General features: G+C 44.8%; 1 long non-coding RNA gene across 1 annotated transcript; it reads left to right on the top strand.

Annotated features, from left to right (window-relative positions):
* The first annotated feature begins 7450 nt into the window (after positions 1 to 7450).
* LOC310705531 lies at positions 7451 to 8370 on the top strand. The gene is made up of 2 exons (XR_014525372.1): positions 7451 to 7631; positions 8176 to 8370. It is a non-coding gene; the product is annotated as an uncharacterized lncRNA (long non-coding RNA).
* The last annotated feature ends 9235 nt before the right edge of the window (positions 8371 to 17605 follow it).

The following is a 17605-nucleotide window of genomic DNA, read 5'->3' as shown; positions in this document are numbered from 1 at the left end:
GAAGTATCCTTATTTGTGCCACGTTACTCAGTATGAAGCTATACTCAGGAAATACCGTATGACATAGCGTGCCTTTTAGCTTTCTTGTCAGTAAGTATATTATCGGCTGGGAATAGAGTATGTGGGTCATAAAATGGCAAGTGTGTCTAGCAGATTTAATAGGATGTGTTGTGTATTGAGTCAAAGGATTTTATATCTGTATTATTATTGTCTGTATTTGCATTAGGGTAAAGTAACTGCCTTTTGGTTCCAGAGGGTACAGCTACTATTGGTTCATTTAAGCTGCTGTATTTGGATCCTCTGTCTTATTGGTTCCCTCCAAAAGGCAGGACTGCCTGATATTGTTCCCTCCAAAATGTATCCTTTCTTGCTAGTTCCCTGTCCCTATAAATGTATCTTTCCTCTCCCCAGTCTTTAGTCTTGTTGCTTTAATAAAGAAGTGTTACTAGAGAACTGTCTCCAGCATGTTATATCAAGAGAGCTGAAATTACAAACCCCACGTCACAACAGGATGTACATATGTTCTGTTTAGGAAATCCAACTTTAAATGACTCTTCTACCAATGGACAAGAGCATTTTAATTTCTACTTCATATGCACTTTCTAAACACCAAAAGTTATTGTTACAGCAATCTTTTGGTAGAGAGGAAGAAGAATTCTGTTTATCAAGTAATCAATGAAGGATCCTTCAGGCTAGTGCAGCTACTTAAAATTATGAATAATAATTCGGTTTTAAATGTTGAAATAAATTGTTCCAGTTTACTTTGAAACAAGCAACATTTGTAGTCTTGATTTTTTTTTTTACAGGAGTTCCGTTGTTAGTCCACTTGCACTAAGGTTCTGGACATATATCTGTCCTTCAGCCAACAGAGCCTCTGGTTTCAATGGGTATTTATTACCAAATATATGTGCATAGGATTTCAGCATTAGATGCAGTGAAGTACAGTGTTACCTCGGGTTACATACGCTGCAGGTTACATACGCTTCAGGTTATAGACTCTGCTAACCCAGAAATAGTGCTTCAGGTTAAGAACAGAAATCGTGCTCCGGCGGCGCGGCAGCAGCAGCAGGCCCTATTAGCTAAAGTGGTGCTTCAGGTTAAGAACAGTTTCAGGTTAAGTACGGACCTCCGGAACGAATTAAGTACTTAACCCGAGGTACCACTGTAAACTGCAAATTATGATTTTTATTTGAGGTGTGCGGTTGCAATTATGAGAATGGCTTTAGTCTTCCGCTTTTCATATGTATATCCCTGTTACTCATCCACAGCATTGAACAATGAGAAAATGCTACCATGCTGTGTGTTTTGGCCCTTCAAAAACTATTTCTCCATCTTCCACAACCTTTTTCCATGTGAGGATATGTGCAGCAGGTCTGTCTGTACCTATGCTCATGTGACTTACACAGGAAGATTGCAAGAGCAAACATTATCTGCCCTTAGTTATCATGTTTCAAAACGAGCACAATGGAGCCTTGCTTTTTGGGTGTGTGGGAGAAGACTTCTATCTTAATTTGGTGGGTTTCTATTTTTTTTTAATATTGTTATTATTGTTATCATCATCACAGAGTATTAAGGGACCCTGATTGTCTTCCAGTCCAACCCTGCAATGCAGGAATCTCAACCAATAAAAACCTCCAAGCAACTTACATTAAAAAAAACCCATACATAATTATTAATTAATTAATAAACTTTATTTGCGTAGCTGACAGGCCATAGCATCAAGGGACAAACACCGACAAAAATACATTACAAATATAAATAGCATAAAATCTTATGACCTATTAAAACCCTAGGTAGAAGCTGGATTAAACATGCATACATTATGCCTTTAAAAAAAAATCACAGCATTAACATTCTCATTCAAAGACCACAATTCATATAGACAGTGCTTTTTTCTAAAAAAAAACTAAAAAATGTTTAGGGGTACTCTCATTTTGACTCAAGAAAAATCACCATTTTATTGTTCAAATGGGGAAAAATAAATACAGTAAAGGGACAAAAGTACAAAGAACATGCATTACATGAGGAAAGGAAATGAAGCCGCCATCGGAGGTGGTAACAACGAAACTGACCAATCACAGTGCTAGATTCCAACTCCTACTTCACACATTAAACGCTCGCTTCCGTCTGAGACTCGGGAAACACTGTGACAGAAAATGAGCGCTAGAGATGAAACTAAAATCCCCCCCTTTAGTTTCTTCTCCCGTTAGATTCACAAAATGTTTAGGGGTATGCGTACCCCTATGTCCCCCCAGAAAAAAGCACTGCATATAGATATGCACGTGTACAAACACCTGCTCCTCAATAACAGCCACTCACCAAAAACATCCATACCACATATGAGAAATCACCCACCTAAAAATAAAAATCTGATAAGCTTCCAAAACAGCAGTGACTGGATGTATAATGATTTCCTTTTATGTATTAGATTTTCTGGGGTAAGAGGAAATCCAAATTAAATATTAAAGCACCATAGTTAAAGGCCCACTTCTTCAGATACACTTTTCAGAGTTTTAATGATGTGAACATTCATGTTATTAGTATTTTTAGTGCAAGCTGATAACAAACCACATCATGCTAGGAGAAAACCAGTGGTTGCGTCTTCATCCAAAGTTTGATCAGTCCGCGCTGGTCATGGGACCAAGACGGGTCTGGTTGCCCTAACAGATGATCTTCGTAGACAGCTGGATCGAGGCGGGTCGGGGCTGCTGATTCTTCTAGATCTGTCAGCAGCTTTGGACATGGTTGATCACGAACTCCTGGACCACCGCCTTGCCAACGTGGGGATCCAAGGCACAGTCCTTCAATGGCTGCGCTCGTTTCTCTCTGGCCAGGGACAGAGGGTGGTGCTTGGGGGGGAATTGTCATCGCGCCACTCCTTGGTGTGTGGAGTACCTCAGGGTGCGATACTCTCTCCGATGCTTTTCAACATCTTTATCCGCCCCCTCGCCCAGCTTGTCCGGAGTTTTGGGCTGGGTTGCCATCAGTATGCCGATGACACCCAACTCTATCTGTTGATGGATGGCCATCCTGACTCGGCCCCAGACACACTGACCAGATGTTTGAAAGCTGTGGCTGGATGGTTACGTAGGAGCCGGTTGAAGCTAAATCCTTCGAAGACAGAGGTCCTGTGGCTGGGACGGGACGATATGGGATGGGGGGGCAACTCCCATCTCTTGGGGCGCAAATAGTGCCAGCACCGTCCGTTAAGAGTTTGGGTGTAATCTTCGACACCTCTCTTTCCATGGAGGTGCAGATTGCAGCTATAACAAAGGTGGCATTTTTCCATCTCCGCCAAGCTAAGCAGTTGGCTCCTTACCTCTCTCGCCCTGACCTAGTCACTGTGATCCACGCGACGGTCACCTCCATACTGGATTATTGTAACTCGCTCTACATGGGGCTGCCCTTGAGACTGACCCAGAAACTCCAGCGGGTGCAGAATGCTGCAGCGAGACTCCTTACGGGGTCTTCGCTGCGAGATCACATTCACCCGGTGCTATACCAGCTGCACTGGCTCCCAGTGGCGTACAGGATCAGGTTTAAGGTGCTGGTTTTAACCTTTAAAGCCCTATATGGCCTAGGACCCTCGTACCTATGGGACCGCCTCTCCTGGTATGCCCCACAGAGAAACTTACGGTCTTCAAATAAAAACATATTGAAGGTCCCAGGCCACAGAGAAGTTAGGCTGGCCTCAACTAGAGCCAGGGCTTTTTCGGCTGTGGCTCCGATCTGGTGGAACACTCTGTCACAGGAGACTAGGGCCCTGCGGGACTTGACATCTTTCCGCAGGGCCTGCAAGACAGAGCTGTTCCACCAGGCCTTTGGCCAGGGCACAGCCTGACTCCCTCCCTCAGCAATCTTCGTGGAGCTCTGGCCCAATGGTTGCCAGTGGCTTGATTTGAATTAATTTTATAATGGTTTTAGAGTGTTGTTGTGCTGTACTTTTGTACTGTTTTATTGTTGTTAGCCGCCCTGAGCCCGGCTTCGGCTGGGCAGGGCGGGATATAAATAAATTTTATTATTATTATTATTATTATTATTATTATTATTATTATTATTATTATTTCTATACTGCTTTATATTTAAAGAAAAAAACGGTTTACATAAAATAAAACAATCCAGAATATAACAAAGTCAAGCTTCAAGAAAATTATTTCAGATCCTTCTCTGTGATATATGGCTTTCCCCATATTTTTTTACCTTCTTAATTTACATAGCTGCCCCATAGCAGAAGTACTCTAGGAAGCCAGTTACAGACAGGTAGCCGTGTTGGTCTGCCATAGTCAAAACAAAAAAATTCCTTCCAGTAGCACCTTAAAGACCAACTAAGTTAGTTCTTGGTATGAGCTTTCGTGTGCAAGCACACTTCTTCAGCTCATACCAAGAACTAACTTAGTTGGTCTTTAAGGTGCTACTGGAAGGAATTTTTTTGTTTTCTCTAGGAAGCCAGTATGGTGTAGTGGTTATAGAGTGTCAGACTAGGACCTGGGAGATCAGGGTTCAAATCCCCACTCAGTCATGAAGCTCCCTGGGTGACCTTGGGCCAGCCACAGCCTCTTAAGCTACCTCATAGGGTTGTTGTACCCGACCAGAAAAGCCATTTTAGGCCGCATCTGCGCTATACTGTCCATTTAAAACAGCATCTTGCCGCCTTTAACAGTTATAGTTCCCTCAAAGAATCCTGGGCACTATGGTTTGTAAAGGGTGCTGAAAGTTGTTAGGAGACCCTTATTCCCTCACAGAGCTACAGTTATCAAAGTTCCCTCAGAAGAGGGATTGATCATTAAACCACTCTGTAAATTATAGCTCCACACCATTAACCAACTGCAGCTCCCAGGTTTTGTTTTTTTTTTGGAGGGGGGCAGGAGAGCCAAAACTATTGAAAATGCTTGCTACTGCTCTGACTATATACTGAGGATATGGGCTTAGTCCATTGTCTGATGACATCACTGCTGAGTTAATAATTCTGCTGATGCAGGCCTCCTGTGATCTTCATCACAAATGTGACAATAACTTGGCTGTTTCAACAACTCTTAACAATGAGGATGGCTTACAGAGAAAAGAGACTTCAGGCAAAACCTGTTTTAATAATAAGGTAATCTCATCTATTTAGATACATTCTGCATGTGAATGTGGCTAAGACAATGCACAGGTAGATACCAATGTAAATAATTCTTACCATGTGCCATAATCATCCCATTGAAAACAGAATATACACTAAAACTGTTTAATCAGCTGAAAACCTCAAGGTAAAAAACAAGTAACATGATTCAGTCGTCATTTGAAAATAAACTCTGAGAATTTTTCTCATTGCAAAAGACCAGAGAAAGTTTCTCAGTTCTATTTCTGGGTTCATCAGGCTGCTTGACATACATAGGCTACTTCATGAATAAGTTTTGGATATTTTTCAGGAAACAACCTGTCTTCTGAATTATTATTGTGGCTTACAATTTAATAGAGTGGAGCTCAATTTATTTCCCATTGAAATATGGAGATTACAAAGTTGAACATAGTGTGGCAAAATGTTTCCTACACTGCTTGATACCCAGTAGGTTGTTAGGTCTAAAAATGTCCAGCAGTGTAAGTAATTCTTTGACATATATTATTAGTCACTCAAGAAATTCTTCAAAATTAGGTCTTGCCTTCTGGAAATGTACTAAAAACCAACCAACCATCTTTTGGTTATCTTAAAGGATATATAAAATATTTAGGGACCAGGCAAAATCTTTTCTCTTCTCCCAAGGATCACAAGGCAGTTAACAATATAAAAACACAAATATATATAATAGTAACAAATAGTAACAAATGAAACAATACACCCCTCCCCCAGTTTAAAAGGCCATAGATTGTTTAATTAGGCAAAGACCTGGGAGAAGAAATGTTAAAATGGAGCATATTCCTTGCTGTCATTTGCCAAGTAATGTTTAGTACACACAAGTTATGCTGCTTTGAGTTCTGATGTTTCATTAATGACTAATTATGAATTCATTAACATCATGTCATGACACCATGAGCCAGACAATTAAAATGATAAAGTGGTTGTTTTTCTCTTTGAACATGAATTTTGCAAACTTTTCTTTAAAAGAAATGGATAGACCGTACATTGGAGATTTCATGCTTTCCAAAGTAATTAGGGACATCATTGGCTTAGGTACAGATGAGATGAATACAGACTTTACTATGTGTTTGCCACACATCTACTATGCATTGGTCACACATATGCACCTGATGTGTGATAAAGTCTTCCTTACCACTCCCAACCAAACCACCTAGTGAGAAAGCTCATTCCAGGATAGTTTGCTCATAGACTTTGTGTGGACTTTGGATCCGAGTCAAAAAGTGGATCATAAATCCACTATTTATTTGATTTAATCCTTAGTATAGATGTAATGTTCATTGCTGCATTGACCAAATGCTTTTGAAAGATCATGTTGAAATAAATTAAGAACCATTGATAACACCTTCAAGTTAGACTCTCTTCCTTCAAAACTGGTCATACTCCATACATAAATGTGTCCTGGTAGAGCAGACAAAATCCCACTCTTTAATCACCTTGATTTTGTGAAGTAAAGGGTGGTATATACAAAAATCAATTATGTCACCAAAAGAGAGGTCCATTGTGATCTGGTTCCGAAGCAGCCCATTTGCCATTTCAGCACTTGGGAAACTCCATTAAAACATTCAGGTTTTAATGACTTTCTGAGTGACTCAAAAATCCCACAGCAATCGAAATAAATGTCACTGTGTGCTGGAGCCATATTCTGTAGGTCACAAGCAGAGACTGTCTATAGCAGAGGCCATGTTCTGTCACAGAAAGTTGCTTATCTGCGGTTATGTAAGAAATCTGCTGCAGAAGATCCAGACCTGCAGCTTTAAAGATGAGCTTTTGTACTGTTTTATTGTTGTTAGCTGCCCTGAGCCCGGCTGCCCTGAGCCCAGAGGGCGGGATATAAATAAGATTTATTATTATTATTATTATTATTATTATTATTATTATTATTATTATAATATTTGTGGCCAACTTATTGTGGAGCAGACCACTTTAACTGCCATAGCCTTTGAAATATACTTGGAGTCGTGTAGTGATTTCATGCTCTTTATTGCAGCTCGTGAAACAGTGAATGAATTTTCCCCAAACCTCTGGCTTTATATACATTATTTACACAATGAGTGCCATCTGACTGGCTGATTCTGCTTCCCTCCTGGAGCCTGATTGGGCTGCTCCCGCAGGCCAATCAGTTATTACATTCTGGGATCATACCTGCCTAATAGGCTGATTGACTTCCTCCTGGGGCCTGATTGGACTGCTCCTGCAGTTTGTTGTATTCTAAGATCCTACCTGCCTATTGTTCTAGGATCCAAGCTTAGTACATAACACCCTTCTTCAAAGAATCATGGGAATGGTGGTTCATTGAAATACTCCCATTCCTTCTGGGGAAAGTTTTCTAAAAGAACTGCAAGAAGATCAAGATACAAAATGCCATTGTCATATGAAGGCAAGCAAAAAATCCTCAAATGGTAATTCTTCCCAGGGGACAAGTGGACCAAACAGTAGATCAAACTCCATACAGGAATTTTCAGAATCCTTTGAGAAGCAACTGCATTTCAAAAACAAGCGCTCAGTTTCTTTGGTAAGTGCAACCATTTGTATATGCTAGTCTAATTGAACCATGTGTTTAATTTTACGTAATTTATACTTTTCAAGTGGTGAAGTGGAACGGATCTAAAAAGTGCTTAGCCCAACCACCACCACTTCCACTTTCATATCAATATGGAATAATTAGTTGGTCTGGGTCAGCCATGATGTCAGCTAGATTTGAATGGCTTCTCCAGCTATCTTGAGCTATTTTACTCGGCTGTCTGACAATGTAGTTGTGTTTCTTTAAAGGTCCCTATATTATATTTAAACTTATAGTAAATCAATATGAAAAATACCCGTATTTTTCGCTCTATAACACGCACCCGACCATAACACGCACGTAGTTTTTAGAGGAGGAAAATCCGTAGGCATGCCACCCGTAGGCATTCCCTCCATAACACGCACAGACATTTCCCCTTACTTTTTAGGAGGAAAAAAGTGAGTATGGTATTTAATAATTGGAACATTAACTCAGTTACCATATACATGCCATAGACAGATTATTAAATTAATTTTCAGTGCTCTTTTTCTTTCAGGAACCTGAAGGGATGAAAGAGAGGAGAGAAAGAGAAAAACTGCATATTCCCAAGAGCAGGTCTCGTAAGAAAGCAGGAGAAAAGAAGGAGCCAAAGAGAGAGCAAGGTGAAGGAGAACACAACACGGAATTTGCAGCAGGGAAACATAGTTAATAATTTCCTGATACCCAGGAATAAAGAGGAAATGTGTTTGCATCCATTAGGATAGACTGACTTTTTAAAGAAATGACAGTATAAAATAGATTCTGACACTTAGTTTTTATTCCCTAAAATTGCAAGTGTTATATAAGTAGAACAAAGCATAAATGTTAAAATTTAAATACTTTGTATTCCTTTGAAGCTGTTTGTATAGACTTGTTTAAAAAAACTACATTCAATCAGAAACATTTATCTAACAAAAGTGAGCAATAAATTGTCAGACAACCATTCAATGTGTTAATTTACAAACACAAATATAAATATGAAAGGCTTGATGGTTGTGCTAAGCCATATGAAGATGGCTTTTGTTAAAGTTGGAAGATGAGCAAAGATTCAGCAGTAGGCTCATGAAAGAGGAAGAATCATCCATACCTACTGACTACTGACTTGTGCTGCATGATTTTAAGTTTCATAGATAACAATACAGTGGTACCTCAGAAGTTGAATGGAATCTGTTCTGGAAGTCCCTTCGACTTCCAAAACGTTTGGAAACCAAGGCACAGCTTCCGATTGGCTGCAAGAAGCTCCTGCAGCCAATTGGAAGACACGTCGGGTTCCAAAGAACGTTCACAAACCGGAACGCTCACTTCTGGGTTTGCGGCATTCGGGAGCAAAAAGAAGGCGTTCAGAATCCAAGGTACGACTGTATTGTAAACACCTGTATATAGTTATGTACTGTATGAAAACAAATTGAGAGTTATTCTGGATATTCAATGTCAAACCTTGTTCTTTTCTGTTTGTATAAAAGTAACACACATGTTTTAAATATTCACCCAAAACAAATGTATAAATAAAATTTGGATTAAGGGGATGGAGCAGCTCCTTTATAAGGAAGGTTTGCAGCAGCTGAGACTTTTTAGTTTAGAGAAAAGGCAAGTGAGACGTGACATGATAGAAATTTATAAAACGATGCATGGCATGGAGAAAGTGAAGAAAGAATTTTTTTTTTTTGTTCCCTCTCTCAGAACATTAGAACCTCTAGACATCTACTGAAGCTCAATATCTCCCAGATGCATAGTTCTGTGTGGGGTCTGCTGTGCACCCAGGTGCCCTCATACTATGCAGAGAAGAGAGCTACTTTTCTGAAGATAAAATCATAGAATCATGGAATCTAAGAGTTGGAAGAGAGTGCCCAGGGTCATCTAGTCCAACTCCCTGCAATGCAGGAATCTCAGCTAAAGCATCCATGACAGATGACCATCCAACCTCTGCTTAAAAACCTCCAAGGAAGGAGAGTCCACAACCTCCCAAGGGAGACTGTTCCACTGCCAAACAGCTCTTACTGTCAGAAAGTTTCCCCGCATGTTTAGTCAGAATCTCCTTTCTTGTAACTCGAAGCCATTGGTACAAGTCCTCCTCTCCAGAACAGCAGAAAACAAGCATGTTCTTTCTTCCGTGTGACAGCCCTTAAGTCTGGGAACTGTGTACGCACATCTGAGCAGCTCTGCTCAATAACAAAGACTAGTTCTGAGCAACATAAATTACTGGAGGAGAGATAGTATGTCAACGTCCTCTTTGTAAAGTACTGTATACACTCTAAACAAAAGTTTTAAGAGGACCAATACAGCATCTGTGTCTGGCTATTTGTCATACAGCAACAATAAATCTCTTTCAAAGACAGCATATTTTTTATGTTGTTAGTACATCTCCAGAAATAATTTGTGCCATTTAACAGAAAACAATCCCCCCCCACACCTACCTGGGATTCAATTTTGTGTATCTGCTGCTTAGTAGGTTTCTCCATTGTTCCTAAGAAGGGAGTGCATTGGTGTTTTGACTTGCCAATCACACAGATGTTCAGTAGGAGTCAGATTTTCCTCCACCACCATTTGCAGAAAATCTTCATTGCTCTTTATTCATTGTTCATGATGTCCTTCCGTTTAAGGGCTAAGCAAAACAGGGAGGTTGGGGAGAAAACTGAAAAAGTAGTTATTTTCAGAATGGCTTCCTTCCAAAAATACAAACATAAACAACCACAGCCACTAAGAATATATTTCTGAAAAAGATAGATATGTAATGTTTGGTAGATGATCAAGTGTTGCTTATGGTAAGCCATTTTACAAAAGCAGGAGACAAGATGCAAAATCTTTATATAATTGTCAGGGGCTGCCTCAGGTCTCAGCTCACAAAAGACCAACGCCAAGCTCTTCTTATATACAAGGATGTTTATTGCAGTTCATTATTGATTCCACAACCGAGGCGCGCAGCCCCGCGTCTCCAACGTCAGACATTTGAAGTCCCCTCTGACTCGCTCCCCCCTCTACACCAACTTAAGAGGCTTGTGCTAGACCACCTCTTCCTGTCTTTCCTTTTCCGCAGGGTCTTTCTGCCCCCCTGGGTTCCTCCCCTCCTGCTCTCTCCTGAAGCGGATTCCTCAGATGCCTGTTCCCCCCTCCTTCGTGCTTTGGGGCCAGGCTCCTCCTCCGGGCTCTCTCCACTTCCGCGCGCCTCCACATTTGAACTTGGCGCCCCTGACCTTCCTTTTGACACTTACACTACTCCCTGTACTACTCTCCGCCTCTTCCGGCAGGACGTTCTCCCCCGAACTCCTTCCCCTGTCTCTTTCCTGCTCCGCTCCGTGTGTCACACTGGGAACCCCCCTCTCTTCCCTTCGTTCCTGCTGGGAAGCCGGCCCCGATCTCCCACTCCCGCTCGGGGTTTCCCTGCCGCTTCTGACTAGGGGCGCCCCCTCCTGAGAATCCTCCGATTCACTTGAGAGACTCATGGAAGATCTCAAGTCATTGTCATCCTCTTCCTCACTGTCCTGGGATTCTTCCTCGTCGCTCTCCGTCTCCTAGAATAGAATCATAGAGTTGGAAGAGACCACAACGGCCATCAAGTCCAACCCCCTGCCAAGCAGGAAACACCATCAGAGCACTCCTGACATATGGTTGTCAAGCCTCTGCTTAAAGACCTCCAAAGTAGGAGACTCCACCACACTCCTTGGCAGCAAATTCCACTGTCGAACAGCTCTCACTGTCAGGAAGTTCTTCCTAATGTTTAGGTGGAATCTTCTTTCTTGTAGTTTGGATCCATTGCTCCGTGTCCGCTTCTCTGGAGCAGCAGAAAACAACCTTTCTCCCTCCTCTATGTGACATCCTTTTATATATTTGAACATGGCTATCATATCACCCCTTAACCTCCTCTTCTCCAGGCTAAACATGCCCAGCTCCCTTAGCCGTTCCTCATAAGGCATCGTTTCCAGGCCTTTGACCATTTTGGTTGCCCTCCTCTGGACACGTTCCAGTTTGTCGGTGTCCTTCTTGAATTGTGGTGCCCAGAACTGGACACAGTACTCCAGGTGAGGTCTGACCAGAGCAGAATACAGTGGCACTATTACTTCCCTTGATCTAGATGCTATACTCCTATTGATGCAGCCCAGAATTGCATTGGCTTTTTTAGCTGCTGCGTCACACTGTTGGCTCATGTCAAGTTTGTGGTCAACCAAGACTCCTAGATCCTTTTCACATGTACTGCTCTCAAGCCAGGTGTCACCCATCTTGTATTTGTGCCTCTCATTTTTTTTGCCCAAGTGCAATACTTTACATTTCTCCCTGTTAAAATTCATCTTGTTTGTTTTTGCCCAGTTCTCTAATTTGTCAAGGTCGTTTTGAAGTGTGATCCTGTCCTCTGGGGTGTTAGCCACCCCTCCCAGTTTGGTGTCATCTGCAAATTTGATCAGGATGCCCTTGAGTCCATCATCCAAGTCGTTGATAAAGATGTTGAATAAGACCGGGCCCAAGACAGAACCCTGTGGCACCCCACTAGTCACTCTTCTCCAGGATGAAGAGGAACCATTGATGAGAACCCTTTGGGTTCGGTCAGTCAGCCAGTTACAAATCCACTGAGTGGTAGCATAGTCAAGACCGCATTTTACCAGCTTCTTTACAAGAATATCATGGGGCACCTTGTCAAATGCCTTGCTGAAATCAAGGTAGGCTACATCCACTGCATTCCCTTCATCTACCAGGCTTGTAATTCTGTCAAAAAATGAGATCAGGTTAGTCTGACATGACTTATTTTTCAGAAATCCATGCTGACTATTGGTGATCACAGCATTCCTTTCTAGGTGCTCACAGACTGTTTGCTTAATGATCTGCTCCAGAATCTTCCCTGCTATTGATGTCAGACTGACTGGGCGGTAATTATTTGGGTCCTCTCTTTTCCCCTTTTTGAAAATAGGGACAACATTTGCCCTCCTCCAGTCTGCCGGGACTTCGCCTGTTCTCCAGGAATTCTCAAAGATGACTGCCAGTGGTTCTGAGATCACATCTGCCAGTTCTTTTAATACTCTTGGATGCAGTTCATCTGGCCCTGGAGACTTGAATACATCTAAACTAGCCAAATATTCTTGTACTATCTCCTTAGTTATTCTGGGCTGTGTTTCCTTTGCTGAATCATTTGCTCCAAATTCTTCAGGTCGGGCATTGTTTTCTTTATCGGAGAAGACTGAGGCAAAGAAGGCATTGAGGAGTTCAGCCCTTTCTGTGTCCCCTGTTTGCATTTCTCCATCTTCTCCTCTGAGTGACCCCACTGTTTCTTTGTTCTTCCTTTTGCTACGAACATACCCATAAAAGCCTTTTTTGTTGCTTTTAACCTCTCTAGCCAGCCTGAGTTCATTCTGTGCTTTAGCTTTTCTGACTTTGTGTCTACACGTGCTGGCTATTTGTTTGAATTCCCCCCTTTTCCATTTTTTGTACACATCCTTTTTTAATCTTAATTCAGTTAAAAGTTCTTTAGATAGCCACCCTGGCTTCTTTAGGCACCTTCCATGTTTCCGTCTCATTGGTATTGCCTGACGTTGTGCTTTTACTATCTCCCTCTTAACAAACTCCCAGCCATCATGAACTCCCTTTCCTTTTAGTATTGCTGTCCATGGGATCTCACCCAGCACTTCCCTAAGTTTTATGAAGTCGGCTTTCTTAAAGTCAAGAAATTGAGTCCTAGTATGCTTGGCTGCTCCTTTCCGCTGTATAGTAAACTTCAGAAGAGCATGATCACTCGCGCCTAATGATCCTTCCACTTCTACCCCACTAACCAGGTCATCAACATTGGTTAGGACCAGATCTAAAATGGCTGTTCCTCTTGTTGCTTCTCCCACTTTCTGGACAATGAAGTTGTCTGCAAGGCCAGTGAGGAATTTGTTTGATCTTATGCTCTTGGCTGAGTTTGACTTCCAACAAATATCCGGGTAATTGAAGTCCCCCATTACTACTATCTCCCTTCCTTTTGCATGCTTGGCCATCTGTTCCAGGAAGGCATCATCTATGTCCTCCGTTTGGCTTGGGGATCTATAGTAAACTCCCACAATGAGGTCTCTGTTATTCTTCTCTCCCTTAATTTTGACCCAAATGCTCTCACTTTGGCTTTGTGGTTCTAAATCTTGGATCTCTTCACAGGTATACACATCCCTGACATATAACGCCACTCCTCCTCCTTTCTTGTCTGGTCTGTTTCTCTGAAATAAATTGTATCCCTCCATTATTACATTCCAATCGTGGGACTTATCCCACCAGGTTTCAGTGATGCCTATTATGTCATATTTAGTTTGCTGTACCAAGAGCTCAAGCTCATCTTGTTTATTTCCCATGCTTTGCGCATTAGTGTACAGACATTGAAGTCCATTAATCATTCCCCCGTGTCTCTTATTTAAGGATTTTTTCCTCCCACCACTAGGTCTGCGTGCTGTTTGCTCCATTTGGTCTATGACATTTGGATGATCATCTTCATTAATTGATAGACTCCTACCTTCAGGAGCACTGTCTCCCTCCCCCACATTAGTCAGTTTAAAGCCCTCCTGATGAGGTTTCTGAGATTTTTGGCAAAAGCATTTCTCCCAACCGTTGTGAGGTGCAGCCCATCACTTGAATCTCTGTGACCTCGTTGACTGGTTCGTCCTTAGGTGACCTCCCCCTCTTGGGCGACTCCCTGCTTGGTTCTGGTGCCGTCCCTGCCTCCTGAAATCTGTGTGGGGCCTTGTAGGGGGTGAGCACCGACCTATGAAAGACCGGGTGCATTCTGGAACCCTCGGGGAGGGCCAATCGAAACGCTACGGGATTGATCCTCGCCTCAACTTGGTACGGCCCTAGTTGCCTGTGTCCTAGCTTCTTTTTAGCTAACGACTTGGCCGGCACCGCTTGGGCCGCTAACCATACCCAGTCTCCCACCTGGATGTCTTCCCCCTCCCTCCTGTGTTTGTCCGCCTGCACCTTATAGGCTTGTTTAGCTAGCTCTAAATGCCTCCGTAGCTCGTCGTGCACCTCTTGCAATTCTGCTGCGAAATGATCGGCTTCCTGTGGCGCCCCCTCCCCCGTCGTTACGAGCCCCGGGAAGGTTCTGGGATGCCTTCCATTGTTAGCGAAGAACGGCGTCACCCCCGTCGACGCGTGCTTCGTGTTGTTGTAGGCAAACTCAGCCATCGGCAGGTAATCCACCCAAGCCGCGGGTCGCTGATTGGCGTAACATCTCAGGTACTGCTGCATGATCGCGTTGACCCTCTCTGCTTGGCCGTTGGTCTGCGGATGTCTCGCCGACGACAGGTTGATTTTGACGTGCAGAATCCCTAGGAGCTTCTGCCAGAAGCTGGACACAAACTGGTGCCCCCTGTCGGACAGAATGGACCGTGGCAACCCATGCACCTTGAACACGTGGTCGATGAACAGTTTGGCTGTCTGCTCCGCTGTCGCCACCTTCGCGCAAGGAATGAAATGCGCCATCTTGGTGAACAGGTCTACAACCACAAGCACCGCCGTCTTGCCTCGCGAACTGGGCAGATCAGTGACAAAGTCCAGCGCCACCCTCTCCCACGGTTGCAGTGGCGTTTCCAGCGGTTCCAGCAGTCCCGCTGGCTTCTGGTGCACTGGCTTGGACCTTTGGCACGTGTCACACCTGGCGACGTACTCCGCGACCTCCCCTCGCATCTGGGGCCACCAAAAGTCTCTGGCCACTAATTCCGTCGTCTTTTCCTTGCCGAAGTGGCCAGCGCTGGGTGCGTCGTGCAACTGCTGCAGAACCTTCGCGCGGAGATCGTCTCCCGGAACGTAGAGAGCACCTTTACGGGTCAGCAGGCCGTCGCGTATCTGGAACTCGTCGTCCTTCGCTGTGCCCCTCCGCACCTCTTCCATCTTGGACTGTGCGAACGGATCCGCCTGCAACGCGCGACGCTCCGCCTCCAGGTCCACGGCGGCTGAAGCACACGCCCACGCCTGTGGTGCAAAAATGTGCTTGGCTGCCACCGGTGTCGCTGCCTCGAGATACTGCGGTTTCCTGGAGAGCGCATCTGCTATGACATTGTTGTCGCCTGGGATGTACTCTATCCTGAAATCGAAATCTGCAAAGAACTCCGCCCAGCGTATGTGCCTCTGGCTCTGTAGCTTCGCTGTGCGCCAGTACTCTAGGTTCTTGTGGTCCGTGCTTGGCTCCGATGAGAAAGTGCCTCCACGCCTTGAAAGCTGCGTGGATGGCCAGCAACTCCCTGTCCCAAATGGTGTAGTTCTGCTCCGACTTGCTGAGCTTCCGGGAGTAGAAAGCACAGGGCCTCCAGTTTCCCTGCGGGTCTTCCTGTAAGAGGACGGCCCCCACCGCTCTGTCAGATGCGTCAGTCTCAACCCTCATGGGCCTGCCAGGATTCACGTGTAGCAGCTGTTCTTCGGACGCGAAGAGACTCTTAAGTCTCCTGAAGGACTGCTCCGCTTGGTCCGTCCAGGTGAACTTCTTCTTCTTGGAGCTGAGAGTGTCCGTGATAGCTGCCGTCTCCTTGGCGAAACCCCTGATGAACTTGCGGTAAAAGTTGGCGAAGCCGACGAACCTCTGGACCTCTTTCCGATTTCGCGGGCTCTTCCAGTCCAACACAGCGCGGACCTTGGCGCTGTCCATGGCTAGTCCCCTGTCGGACAGCCTATAGCCCAGAAAATCCACCTCCGTCACGTCGAATTGGCACTTCTCCAGCTTGGCGTAGAGCCTGTGCTCCCGTAGCCTCTGCAGGACCTCCTTCACGTCGCTCTCGTGAGCCTCCGGCGATTCAGAGGAGATCAGAATGTCGTCGAGGAAACATACGCACTTCTTGTAGAGGAGTCCCGCTAGCACGTGATGCATAAAAGCTTGGGAAAAGTGGGAGCCATTTTGGAGACCAAACGGCATAACTCTGTATTCGTAGGTGCCCAACGGCGTGAACATGGCCGTCTTCCACTCATCACCCTCTCGCACGCGTATGAGATTGTAAGCTCCGCGGAGATCCAACTTGGTGAATATCTTCCCTTTCCGCACCGTCGCGAGCAGGTCGTCAATCTTGGGCATGGGAAAGGCCGCGGGCTTTGTCTTCGAGTTTATGAATCTGAAGTCTACGATCAGCCTCTTTTGGGGCGTGTCCTTCTTCTTCACAAAAAACACAGGACTGCCCCCTACAGCCTTCGATTCTCGGATGAATCCCCGCTGCAGGTTGTGATCTATGAACTCCCTGAGCTCCTGCAGCTCCTGCTCGGACATGGAATACAGCTTCACAGGCGGCAGCGTTGTCCCTGGCAAGAGGTCAATAGCGCAATCGTAGGGCCGGTGAGGTGGCAACTGGTCAGCCTCCTTTTCGCAGAAAACCTCCAAAAACCCCTTGTACTTGAGGGGTACTGCTTGCGCCATGCTGAGACGTAGCTGCTGCCCCTCCTCTGGGCCCTCCTCCTCCTGACCGGTTTGGATGCAATGCTGCGCGCAATAGGACGAGCCGAAGGTGAGCTGCCGCTGGTACCATGCCATGGTCGGGCTGTGCCTATCCAGCCAACTCATGCCTAACACTATAGGCGTGTCTGACAGGCGGGTGACGTTGAAACTGATGACTTCTCGGTGATTGCCAATCTGCATCACCATGGGCGGCGTCTGTTGTACCACTTGCCCCCCCAGCAGCTTCCTGCCATCCACTGTGACGATGTTCAATGGCAGCGTGGCTGGCAGAAGCTCTATGCGATGCTGCTTGACGAACTGCACCCCCACGAAGTCTGCGTTGCTCCCACTGTCAATTGTGATGGGGACCTCCAGGGTGCGTCCATTAGGTAGCTGGAGGGTTGCAGTGAGCTGCGCTACAGGTTTGGGTGGCAGGGGGTCTGTAGGCTGCAAAAGCGCTGGGGACTGCTCTACTGACTCGCCTGGCTGTGCCCCAACATTGCTGATTCCAGCCAGGCATTCTCGTTTCCCTGAAACTGCTCTTCATGCTGTGCTGCTGCAGTTACTGTTGCCAAGGCTGCAG

The sequence above is a fragment of the Podarcis liolepis genome (assembly GCF_965112155.1).
Source record: "Podarcis liolepis genome assembly, chromosome: 4".
NCBI lineage: Eukaryota > Metazoa > Chordata > Lepidosauria > Squamata > Lacertidae > Podarcis > Podarcis liolepis.
This window is presented reverse-complemented; position numbering and strand designations above follow the sequence as displayed.